This window comes from Octopus sinensis, linkage group LG10, assembly GCF_006345805.1.
Source record: "Octopus sinensis linkage group LG10, ASM634580v1, whole genome shotgun sequence".
Lineage (NCBI taxonomy): Eukaryota > Metazoa > Mollusca > Cephalopoda > Octopoda > Octopodidae > Octopus > Octopus sinensis.
Window position 1 is genome coordinate 42,585,123 of NC_043006.1, and position 12,094 is coordinate 42,597,216.

At 37.9% G+C, this 12,094-nt stretch overlaps 1 long non-coding RNA gene across 1 annotated transcript; it reads right to left on the bottom strand.

Annotated features, from left to right (window-relative positions):
- Positions 1–1,958: 1,958 nt before the first annotated feature.
- LOC118764965 lies at positions 1,959–11,596 on the bottom strand. The gene is made up of 3 exons (XR_005000806.1): positions 11,509–11,596; positions 5,178–5,181; positions 1,959–1,971 (listed from the first exon to the last, which is right to left on the bottom strand). It is a non-coding gene; the product is annotated as an uncharacterized LOC118764965 (long non-coding RNA).
- Between the last annotated feature and the right edge of the window lie 498 nt (positions 11,597–12,094).

Sequence of the window (12,094 nt, forward strand, 5' to 3'; positions counted from 1 at the left end):
ATATGATCAGAGTGTAGCGGGATAGATGCGATGCCATATCAGTTAGATATGATGTAGACCACTACTGAAAGTAGCGTGTAGATGTAACATTTGAAGGCTCTCATGATGGAGTACCAGTAAACATCGAAGAATCAACACCAAAAAGGAAGAAATATTATTTACAAATGTTTATTCGCTTGCCCGACAGGAAGTTATAGAGACTAGTAATTCTAGTGAAAGTGATAAGGATGGCTCGCTGGTTAGTAGTTGATAGTGTACAAGCTGTCTGTTAGTAGAAAGTGAAAGAGTAAGGAATGCATGGTGCTAACTAGAAAGGAAGAAAGGATAAAGGTGATATCGTCTTTCTTGCAGCCAAAAGCCTCTCTTCGCATGTCGAGCGAAGGGCGAAGGGAAGTGCTGCTCTTGGTTAAGGGTGACGCAAAAGCGGGTGTTGCTCCATACTGACACAAAAGAGGAAGAGATATGAAATCCTCTCTGTTATATAGACTATGGTCAGTCATGTAGATCAAACACCTTAAGCAAAGGACTGACCTTTCATTGATCAGTACAGGTCCTGGGGACTCGGATGTTTCCTCATCAATTATCTGGTGGGGAGAGGATTTTCCGTTCGTTTTGACAAGCAACAAGCAGGTGGATTTGGTTTCAAATCTCAGACAGGGTCAAAACGAGTGGGAAATCCTCTCCACACCAGATGATTGATGAGGAAGAGTCCCTAGGACCTGTACTGGTCAAGGAAAGGTCAGTCCTTCGTTTAAGGTTTGACCTACATTACTCACCATAGTCTATATAACAAAGAGGATTTCCTATCTCTTCCTCTTTTGTGTCAGCTAGACCAAGGGGCAAGCAGGTGGATTTGATTTCAAATCTTAGGCAGGGTCAAGCTAGACCCTTACGGGAGTGTTGTACCCCTAGCGTGAAACCAATTGGTAGTATCAGCCGTGATGGATATATAATACTGCACACTTCAGATAATATACAATAAAACACACACACACACCATCAACTACGGTAATAGTTGTAATAATCTATTTGTTTTGTACGTTTGTACGAATTCAAATTTTGATTGTTTACTTGTGTGTAGCCCTCATATGAAATATTGTAGCAAGTTAAACATAAAAACGTATTTTTTGGTATGAATCGAACTCTGGACGATTAAGTATGTAAACAAAGCGATGGTTCAATTCAACCAATTAAATTATAGCATAAAAGCGCCCCTCAGCTGATTAATCAATCAGTATGGCAATAAGGGAGTTAACTCTGATTAACAACTTAAAATTATCTCCCTTGTCAATTGGCATGTACTTACAAACTGCTGGTCTTAAATTCGTTAAACATAGGTTAGAATCTTTCTTGGACGTAATGTCTTTAAAAACAAAATAAAACGTGTTTTTGCATGTTAGCCTGTATATGTAAATATTTTAAGGATAGAAGATTAATAAATTAAACTACAGAAAATTATGAAATTCTTACTTCTATAGTCAATAAAGAAACACATTTTATTCAAAGTATTAGGTGTTAACTTTTCACCTTTTTAAGAATATAGACTTACCATTTTGTCAGTACTCCTGGTTAAATCCAAGGGCTCTCAAAGAAATTTTACTAGGTGGATCAAAATGCTTCAAGGCCCATAGCATGTGTCTACACAAGTGTAAGTGTGTGAGAGTGTGGGTGAGCATGTGTGAATGTCACTTGTCATTCCTTCTGTTAACTTTCTAATCTTGGTTTTTCTCGCTTGAGAAAAATCAAATCAAATCTTCATGTGCTGGATTTTTCAGTGTATTCAAGAGCCTTTTAGATCTGATGTAGTGATTTTCTTTTGTTTTTTCTGACAAAATGACCTTTCCTCATCATATAAGATATATATCTGATGTCTTCGTGGACAACATTTCTGACTGTCCCTTCTGACACAATATCTTTTGCAATTGATCTCATGGACTTTCTGGGATTGTAATCAATGGTCTGTTGAACTTACTGGATAAATTCGGGTGTTCTGATGATTTCAGGGCGTTTAGAATGCTCTTTATGCTTTGATATTGGTGATATGTTTCCATCTTCAATCTCTAGCTCCTTACAAACTTTGTAGACGAAAGATCTGGCAACTTTTAAAAATCGAGATATTTTTAAATCGCTATGCTCAGCCTTTATAACCACAATAACAGCATGCCTCTTCATTTTTTGAGTAAGATGAGGGTCTACCATTATTATTTTCTGAAACAAAGATTATATAGAGTTAGCAAAAAATGCAGTAATGACTCAAAAAGGGTATGTCCTCAAACACCTTATGCACCCTGGATCATCATCATCATCATCGTTTAGCGTCCGTTTTCCATGCTAGCATGGGTTGGACGGTTCTACTGGGGTCTGTGAAGCCAGAAGGCTTCATCAGGCCCAGTCAAATCTGGCAGTGTTTCTACGGCTGGATGCCCTTCCTAACGCCAACCACTCCGTGAGTGTAGTGGGTGCTTTTTACGTGCCACCCGCACTGGTGCCAGGCAGAACTGGCAAACGGCCACGAACGGATGGTGCTTTTTATGTGCCACCGGCACGAGGGCCAGGCGAGGCTGGCAACATATATATATATATATATATATAGAGAGAGAGAGAGAGAGTGAGAGAGTCAGACAGACAGACATCTCAAAATTTAAGCGGGCTGTGAGTATTGTTCATTGAATTTAATGATATGCTTACATAAATTTGCTTGCGCATCTCTGCAAGTAACTATCTTCATTTTAAAAGTTTTAATTTCATCTTGTAAACTTATATACACGCACACACACGCACACACATATATATAGACACAATGAGGATACATAAAGCTGTTATAGGAATATTTTATCCAAGATACACTGGTTTAGTATATTATATTTTTAAGAGATATTTCTTCAATGAATATATTATTATATAAAATTTCATAAATATCAAACATTATTATCGAGTTAGGAAATAGAGATCTAATAGATACAAATTAATTTATTATATGTTAAGTAATTAATAAGTTAATTTGTTTCCATTAGACCACTCTGTTTTCTGACTTTGTAATAATGTTTGATATTTATATATATATATCATCATCACCATCATCATGATTTAACATTTGTTGTCTATACTGGCCTATGCTGGCTTGGGTTGGACGTTTGACTGGGCTGGCATGCTAGAAGGCTGAACCAGGCTACAGTCTAATTTGGCATGGTTTTCTACGGCTGGGTGCATTTCCTAATGCCAACCACTCCGAGGGTGCTTTTACGTGCCACCAGCATGGGTGCCATTTGCATGACACCACAGAACATTTATGTGTCATGGGCATGGGTGCCATTTTGTGTGACACTGTGATTTTGCTCAGCTTGATGGGTCTTCTTCTCAAGCTCAATATAATGGAACAAAATCTGATTTGGGGATGCAAACCCAGATCCAAAATATTTTCACAAACAAGGTCAATTGTGCATCAATCAATTCAGATGAAATCAATAATATAAAAATTGTTTTAGATCAGTCCAAAAATGCCAAATATACTCTGGGAGTGTCAAATTATCATAGTAAAACCTTGAAGGACTGTGCTGTAGATGATAGCTGCTATACCACATTAAACTCATTACACAGATGGTGTGATAATCCATGTCATAGTGGTTAGAATATTCAGCTCATGGTTCTGGGTTCAGTCCCACTACCTGGCACCTTGGGCAAGTGTCTTCTACTATAGCATCGGGCAGACCAAAGCCTTGTGAGTAAATTCGGTAGACAGAAACTGAAAGAAGCCTGTTGTATATATGTATATGTATATGCGTGTGTGTGTGTGTGTCTGTGTTTGTCCCCTCAATATCGCTTGGCAACAAATGGTGGTGTGTTTTCGTCCCCGTAACTTAGCGGTTCGGCAAAAGAGTCTGATAGAATAAATACTAGGCTTACAAAGAATAAGTCCTGGGGTCGATTTGGTCGACAAAAGGCGGTGCTCCAGCATGGCCGCAGTCAAATGACTGAAACATGTAAAAGAGTATCTGTCTACAAATATATTTCATTGTCCTCATTTAATGTTCACCTTTCCATGTTTGTAAGGGTCAGATGGCATTTATTTGATGCAGATATTCTACAGCCAGATGCCCTTCATGTCATAACCCCTCCTTGTCTTTTTCTAAGCAAGGTAATACATCTTCAAAGCCAGCCATGGTTTGTGCTGAATATCGAAAATGAAGGACACTGCTTGTATGACAGTGACCATCATTTACAACTGTCACATGATGTCCAGGCAAGGAGACACAAATAAAAATGGTCAGGCACACATATATACACAACAGGCTTCTTTTCCGTTTCCAGTAATCAAATCCATTCACAAGGCTTATGTTAGTCTACAGCAGAAGACACTTGCCCAAGGTGTCAAGCAGTGGGACTGAACCCAGAACCGTGTGGTTGGGAAGTAAAATTCTCACCACGCAGCCACACCTATGTATCATCATCATTTAACGTCTGTTTTTCCATGCTGGCATGAGTTGGATGGTTTGACAGGAGCTGGTAAAGCCAGGGGCTGTACCGTGTTCCATTGTTTGTTCTGGCATGCTGTCTATGACTGGATGCCCTTCCTAATGCCAACCACTACACAGTGTGTGCTGGGTGTCTTTACACAAACACACACACACATACACATGCATAGATACACACATACATGCATAAATAAATGCACACATCCACCCACATTACATGTGTGTGTGTTTTTGTGCTTGTATTTGTCTCTCAGTGAAGGCACATAGCTCAGTGGTTAGAGCATCGAGCTTACAACCGTGAAGTTGTGAGTTCGAATCTCGGACCGGGCTGCGTGTTGTGTTCTTGAGCAAGACACTTTATTTCACGTTGCTCCAGTTCACTCAGCTGTAGAAATGAGTTGTGACATCACAGGTGCCAAGCTGTATCGACCTTTGTCTTTCCCTTGGATGACATCAGTGGTGTGGAGAGGGGAGGCTGGTATGCATGAGTGACTGCTGGTCTTCCATAAACAACCTTGCCTGGACTTGTACCTCAGAGGGTAACTTTCTAGGTGCAATCCCATAGTCTCTCATGACCGAAGGGGGTCTCCACAGTTTGTCTCTCACTCCTTGGTAACTAGCATAGAGTTGTTTACATCCCTATAACCTACTTGACAATGCACCAGCCTTAAAAGCAAGCACGAGGTTGCTTTGATAAACTAAAACCTTTCTGAAGTGGTCTCTCAGCCCCTGCACAGCAGTAGTTTCATGTTTGAAATAAATAAATGGCTAAAATAGTTTACCGTCTTTCCTTTTAGACATGCTTTATGTGTAACCGTGTAACTTCTTTTCTATAAGGCATAGATGCACTGGACAGTTGCTTGGAGGCCTCTTGGATCTAGTGGACCATTTCTGATCTAAGTATATTGTAGCTTGCTGTCAGTAAATAAATACTGCAGGACCCAAGGTTTTGATTTTCCCAAGGGGGCTTATAATACTGCTAAAAAAGCTTTGCTAATACATGAATTTGAGGCACCATCAGCTAATAGTCTGACACCTATAAAGTTAGTTAGTTTGTTTGTTTGTGACATGCAATGAGGAAAAAATCTCAGGAAAAAAAAAATTAAATGTACTCAAGAAGTTGAGACATTATTCTTTATAAAAGTAACAATTATGAGAAAATGTTGAAATCAGCGATTGATCCATCAGTTATAAGTTTTCATCTAAAAATATTGTGACAGTTTATCACATCACAGCTTTCTAAAACAATTCTCCTCCTACCATTTGATCACTGCCTGTCTAACTTGATTGATGTATTTAAATATTTCAATAAATACTTACTATTCAGAAACCGAGGTTTCAAGAATTAATCACATCAATCATCGATCTTTGATATGAGTTGAAGAGTTTTGTTTCTTCATAAACTCTAATGGCTGATTCTGCTGTCTGACAGAAGGCAGGTGTAGCTTACTTTAAACGTTATTGTTTAATCGTTTGTCAAAACACTATTGACTAAAGTGGTATCTCAATTTAACAACATTTGTATTTATTCTGTAGCTACATATTTTTAACATGAATCATTATTAATATTGAAATAACTTCTTGGTCTATTAACCCTATCATTTATTTTTATTTTTATACAACATAATATTTCAAACAGTTTGATTCTCATTCATCATCAGGTGCCATAGATTTTGTTTTGCAGGAAAAGAAAAGGTTAGCAATCTCTGAAAAGTTATTTCAATATCCAATACTCTGTATCCTCTAGACTTCATCATATTAGTCATAACCCTATTAATATAAATTGAACAATGATTTCTGCTTCTTCATAACATTAATATTCCCCATCCTAGTTCTATACTTGGAGAGAAGCTGCAACACTCTGTAAAAGTTATTTATTAACACAAAATAATATATTGTTGATGAAACAAAAAGAAACATAATCACAGGGAATATTCTCAGTAATTGCATAAACCACAAAGAGTTAAAATCATCTCATTGGAAAAATATATTCTTGGTTGTCTTTAGAACTCTTGAAGAAAAATCTAATCAATAATGAAATATTATTCAGCTTGAATAATATAATTCATGCCACACAGTATTTATTACTTATTCATTTTATATATTATTCAACGACCAAGCATCAAAGACATTGACTAATATGAGCGAGGGTAGTGTATTGTTTGCACTGGTATAAAAATGTTAATCAAAATGGGTGAAAAAGTGCAGGAAGTTTGATGGTGAACAAGAGAAACTAAGAGAAGACACATGATGAAGCCAGAGATGAAATTATGTGGGATTAAGATAAATAATATTGCAGATATGATTCAATCCATGCTAACGAGGGAAAAGTAACACTACAAAAAAAAAAGAGAGAGAGATGATTATGATTAACATTAAACATTTGCGGTATGGCTTCCCTGTAATGGACAGACTATATATCTTAATGCTTAACTACATGAGAAAAAGAGAGAGAAAAGAAAAGACAAAGAAAACAACCTTTGCCAACCAAAGTTGATGTTGTTTGATGAAAATGAAGACATCAATGATGATGACGATGGTAGTGGTGGCGATGGCGGCGGCAGTGGTGGTGATGACAACAGCATCAGCAGACATCAAATTTTACATGCACAAATATGGCTGAGTTGTTAAGAAGCTTGTTTTTTTTTTTAAACTCATGTGGTTTCAAGTTCTGTCCTACTGCATGGCACCTTGGGCAAGTGTCTTCCTCTATAGGCCCTTGTCCGAGCAATGCCTTGCGCATGAATTTGGCAGTTGGAATCTGTAAGGAAGGCCATCATCCTCAGCATCATCATTGAATGTCTGTTGTCCATGCTGGCATAGGTTGGTCAGTGTGACCAGAGGTGGGAAGCTGCATCAGACTCCAGTCTGATTTGGCATGGTTTCTACAGCTGGATGTCCTTCCCAACACCAACCACAGAGTGTGCTGGGGGATCTTACATGGTACTACATGGGCACTTTCATGTGGCACTACACAAGTGCTTTTACATGTGTATAAATATATATATACATATACACACATATCTACATACATGCATATATATACATATATATATTATATATATATATGTACTCTATTACTTGTTTCAGTCATTTGACTGCGGCCATGCTGGAGCACTGCCTTTAGTCGAGGAAATCGACCCCAGGACTCATTCTTTGTAAGCCTAGTACTTATTCTATCGGTCTCTTTTGCCAAACCGCTAAGTTATGGGGGACGTAAACACACCACCATTGGTTGTCAAGCGATGTTGGGGGGACAAACACAGCCACACGCACACATATATATGCTTGTCCAACCCATGCTAGCATGGAAAGCGGATGTTAAACAATAATGATAATGATGATGATGATTTGACTGAGGGCTGGTCAACCAGATGGCTGCACCAGGCTCCAATCTTGATCTCACAGAGTTTCTACAGCTGGATGTCCTTCCTAACACCAACCACTCCTAGAGTGTAGTGGGTACTTTTATGTGCCACTGGCACGGGGGCCAGTCCAAGGTCATAGCAGAAGACACTTGCCCAAGGTGCCACGCAGTGGGAATGAACTTGGAACCATGGGGTTGCTTACCACACAGCCATTCCTGCGCCTATATATATATATATATATATATATATATATTTAATAATTAGGGTTCAGCAAAGATTTGCTTTACCACATACCAAAGTTTAGAAATAGCAGCCAGAGAACCTTAGCTATTTCCTCTACTTTAAAAAGAGATTCCCGGACAAAAACAAAGTACTCGAAAACTAACCATGCAGGCAGAGATGAAGAATAACGAAAATCAATCGATATTTGATTACCCAGTTCTCTGGCTGCTATTTCTGAACTTCGGTATGTAGTAAAGCAAATCTTTGCTGAACCCTAATTATTAAATATTACTTAAGTTTACCGAGAAATGGTCCCTTTTCATGCCGAATTCTACTTGGTGAAATTATTGATTACTAGTTAATCAATTAATTAATTAATTTTACCCTTTGTTATTATTGATAATATAATTTTCTCCCAGATAATAAACTATAGATTTTTCTGTAGTATTTTACTTGATGACACACGTAGATAGGCAGGGGAAGGTGATGAACCTCATTCGTATGTTTTTTAAATTCGGCGGTACTGGACGTTGAATGTAATCTGTCTGATTCTGTTAGTTGGGGAGGTGCATTTGATTCTTCCAGTGCTTCCGGATTTGATATTGTGAAGTCCCATGCTGATGAGGAAAGTGTTCCAGGTAAAGTATAAATTCGACATCCTTTATACCGAGCTAATTCTGAAACGCGTACATGGGTAATCAAATATCGATTGATTTTCATTATTCTTCATCTCTACCTGCGTGGTTTGTTTTCAAGTACTTTGTTTTTGTCCGGGAATCTCTTTTTAAAGTAGAGGAAATAGCTAAGGTTCTCAGGCTGCTATTTCTAAACTCCTGAACACCACCAACAACAACAACAACAGGCAACAGCAACAACAAAAACCTTAGGAATGAGAAGCCAGGTTCGAAATTTCCCCAAGACATCTGATGAAGGCTGGAGGGTATATCAGCTGAAACATTGTGTTAACAACAAATAAGATGAGGACAAATATCCGTCAAATGTAAATAATGTATATAATTCCTCATCTCTTAAATACAGAACTGTATTAACTTGAACAATGTTTGAAGAATACACTTAGATGGCTTGCTAAAATAGCACATCAGATATGTTTCCTCATTATTGTTTAGCTTTGGATTATCTCTGGTTAAGCTGTCTGAGCTATGATCAAATGTGAAGGCATGTGGCTTGCTGGTTAAGGTATTCAGCTTATGATTATAAAGCCATGAGTTCAATTCCCGGCAGTCTGTTGTGTCCTTGAGCAGGTCACTTTATTTCATGTTGCTCCAGTCAACTCAGCTGGCAAAAATGAGTGGTACTTGTATTCCGAAGGGCCAGATTTGTTACATTCTTTGTCATGCTGAATCTCCCTGAGAGCTACATTAAGGGTGCATGGTCTGTGGAGTGCTCAGCCACTTGCATGTTAATTTCAAAAGTGGGCTGTTCCATCGATCGGATCACTTGGAACCCAGATTGTTGGAACTGATGGAGTGCCACTTTAACCCCTTTAGCATTTAAACCCCCTTTTACTTGTTTCAGTCATTTGACTGTGGCCATGCTGGAGCACTGCCTTTAGTTGAGCGAATCGACCCCAGGACTTATTCCTTGTAAGCCTAGTACTCATTCTATCAGTCTCTTTTGCCGAACCGCTAAGTTACGGGGACGTAAACACACCAGCATCAATTGTCAACTGATGTTGGTGAGGACAAACACAGACACACAAACATACACACACACATACATATATATATATACATACATATATACGACAGGCTTCTTTCATTTTCAGTCTACCAAATCCACTCACAAGGCTTTGGTCGGCATGAGGCTATAGTAGAAGACACTTGCCCAAGATGCCACACAGTGGGACTGAACCCAGAACAATGTGGTTGGTAAGCAAGCTACTTACCACACAGCCACTCCTATGCCTATATCTCAGAGCCAGAGGCAGTTTCAGGCAGGTTTGTATCAGAAGGGTTAAGAATTGTTTCTCTATTAATATATTTTAACCCTTTTGTTACCATATTTCTGTTGAGATGCTCTGGGTTTCGACCCATATCTGGCTAAAATAATCTACCTGTTTTATCTCCAAACTCACCAGATCTGGTCACTCACACTTACCCTACAATGTCATTTCTAAAAACAAACAATCACGTCATAATAATCATTACATTTGACAGAAAATTCTAAATGCTAAGGATTAAATGATCAAATGCATCCAAGCAATCAGCATCTCATCTTTTTCTCTCTTTCAGGTATGTAATATGTTCCGTCCGTTGCCATGTCTATTACCAAAGAAGTTGGATCCCTCTTCAGTGCTTGTTTCTCTGTTAAAACTTTCTATTAGGAATAAGTCCTTTTACTCTAATACACTGGTTCTCAACCATTTTTCTTACTGATGGGCCCTTTTGATTTCTATTTGATTCTAATGGACTCCCATAGCCATTTGATGTCCAAATATCCTATCATAGTTTTATAACTGAATACTAATAGGAATTATATTAACCCTTTTGTTAATGTATTTATTTTGAGATGCTTTGTGTTTCTTTTAATTAATTTTAAATATAACAAAGAATTTAGTAAAATAACTTAGTTATCTTTAAGCTAGTGTTAAGAACACAAATTATGACTAAGGTTTGGTGGAAGGTTTTTATTCAGAACTTTTGAAAACAAGACATTTGCACCACAGTTCCAGAGGCGGTTTTGTATCAAAAGGGTTAAGAATTGTTTCTCTACTATATATTTTAATCCTTTCATTACCATATTTCTGTTGAGATGTACTGTGTTTCTTTTAATTAATTTTAAATATAACAAAGCATTATTAAATCTCAGAATGAGATTGAAACAGTAATCGCTCGACAATGTAAAGTATAGAAGCCATCTTAACATGGCTAACCACATAGGGGGGGTGTTACTGTAGCTTTATAGCCCCAAGAGATCGTCGTCTCTAGCTGGCTTTAGACACCATTTCAGTGCCCTTGAAGTATTTGCAAAGGGAGGCCATCCCTTCCTCGCAAGCCTGAGTGATACGCTCGGACTAGTTTCGGGATTTTTGTCCCTAAAGGTGAAATGGTGTCTAAAGCCAGCTGGAGACGACGATCTCTTGGGGCTATAAAGCTACAGTAACACCCCCTCCCCTATGTGGTTAGCCATGTTAAGATGGCTTCTATACTTTACAAATATAACAAAGAATTTAGTAAAATAACTTAGTTGTCATTAAGCTACTGTTAGGAACATAAATTGTAACTAAGGTTTGGTGGAAGATTTTTAATTCAAAACTTATGTAAACAAGACTTTTGTACAACAGAACCAGAGACAGTTTCAGCCAGGTTGGTAATGAAAGGGTTAAGAAAAACAATGCAATATTTAGTGCACTGTAAGAGTATAACCAACTTTATTGTGCATAAATTTTAACAACAAGGGTCATATGAACCCTACTTGAGAACCACTGTTCTGATTTCTTTCTTCAAACTGCTTTTTCTCTAGAACGTATTACCATTGTCCTGTTTTCCTCTAGACTATGATATTCAGTCCATTACCCCCTTCAATACCACTCCAGCTGAAACTGCCTCTAGCTCCGTAGTACAAATATATTGTTTCCAAAAGTTCTGAATTAAAATCTTCCACCCAACCTTAGCCACAATTTATGTTCCTAACACAAGTTTAATGATTACTAAATTCTTTGTTATATTTATAATTGATTGAAAGAAACACAGAGCATCTCAACAGAAATATGGTAACAAAAGGGTTAAAATATATAATAGAGAAACAATTCTTAATCCTTTTTCTGCAATTTTTCTACAACTGGATGTCCTCCAAGAGTGTAGTGGGTGCTTTTTACATGCCACTGGCACTGGCATATTAGCGTCCACATCTTGATTGTTGATTTCATTATGCCTGTTGTTGTAAACTCCACTTTTCCATGCTTGCATGAGTCAGATTTTTCTGTGGCCAGATGTCCTTCCTGTTTCCAAGTAAGGTTATCCCATGACCAGCCATGTTTTTATGAAAGATTGGTAACAAAAGTCACTGCTT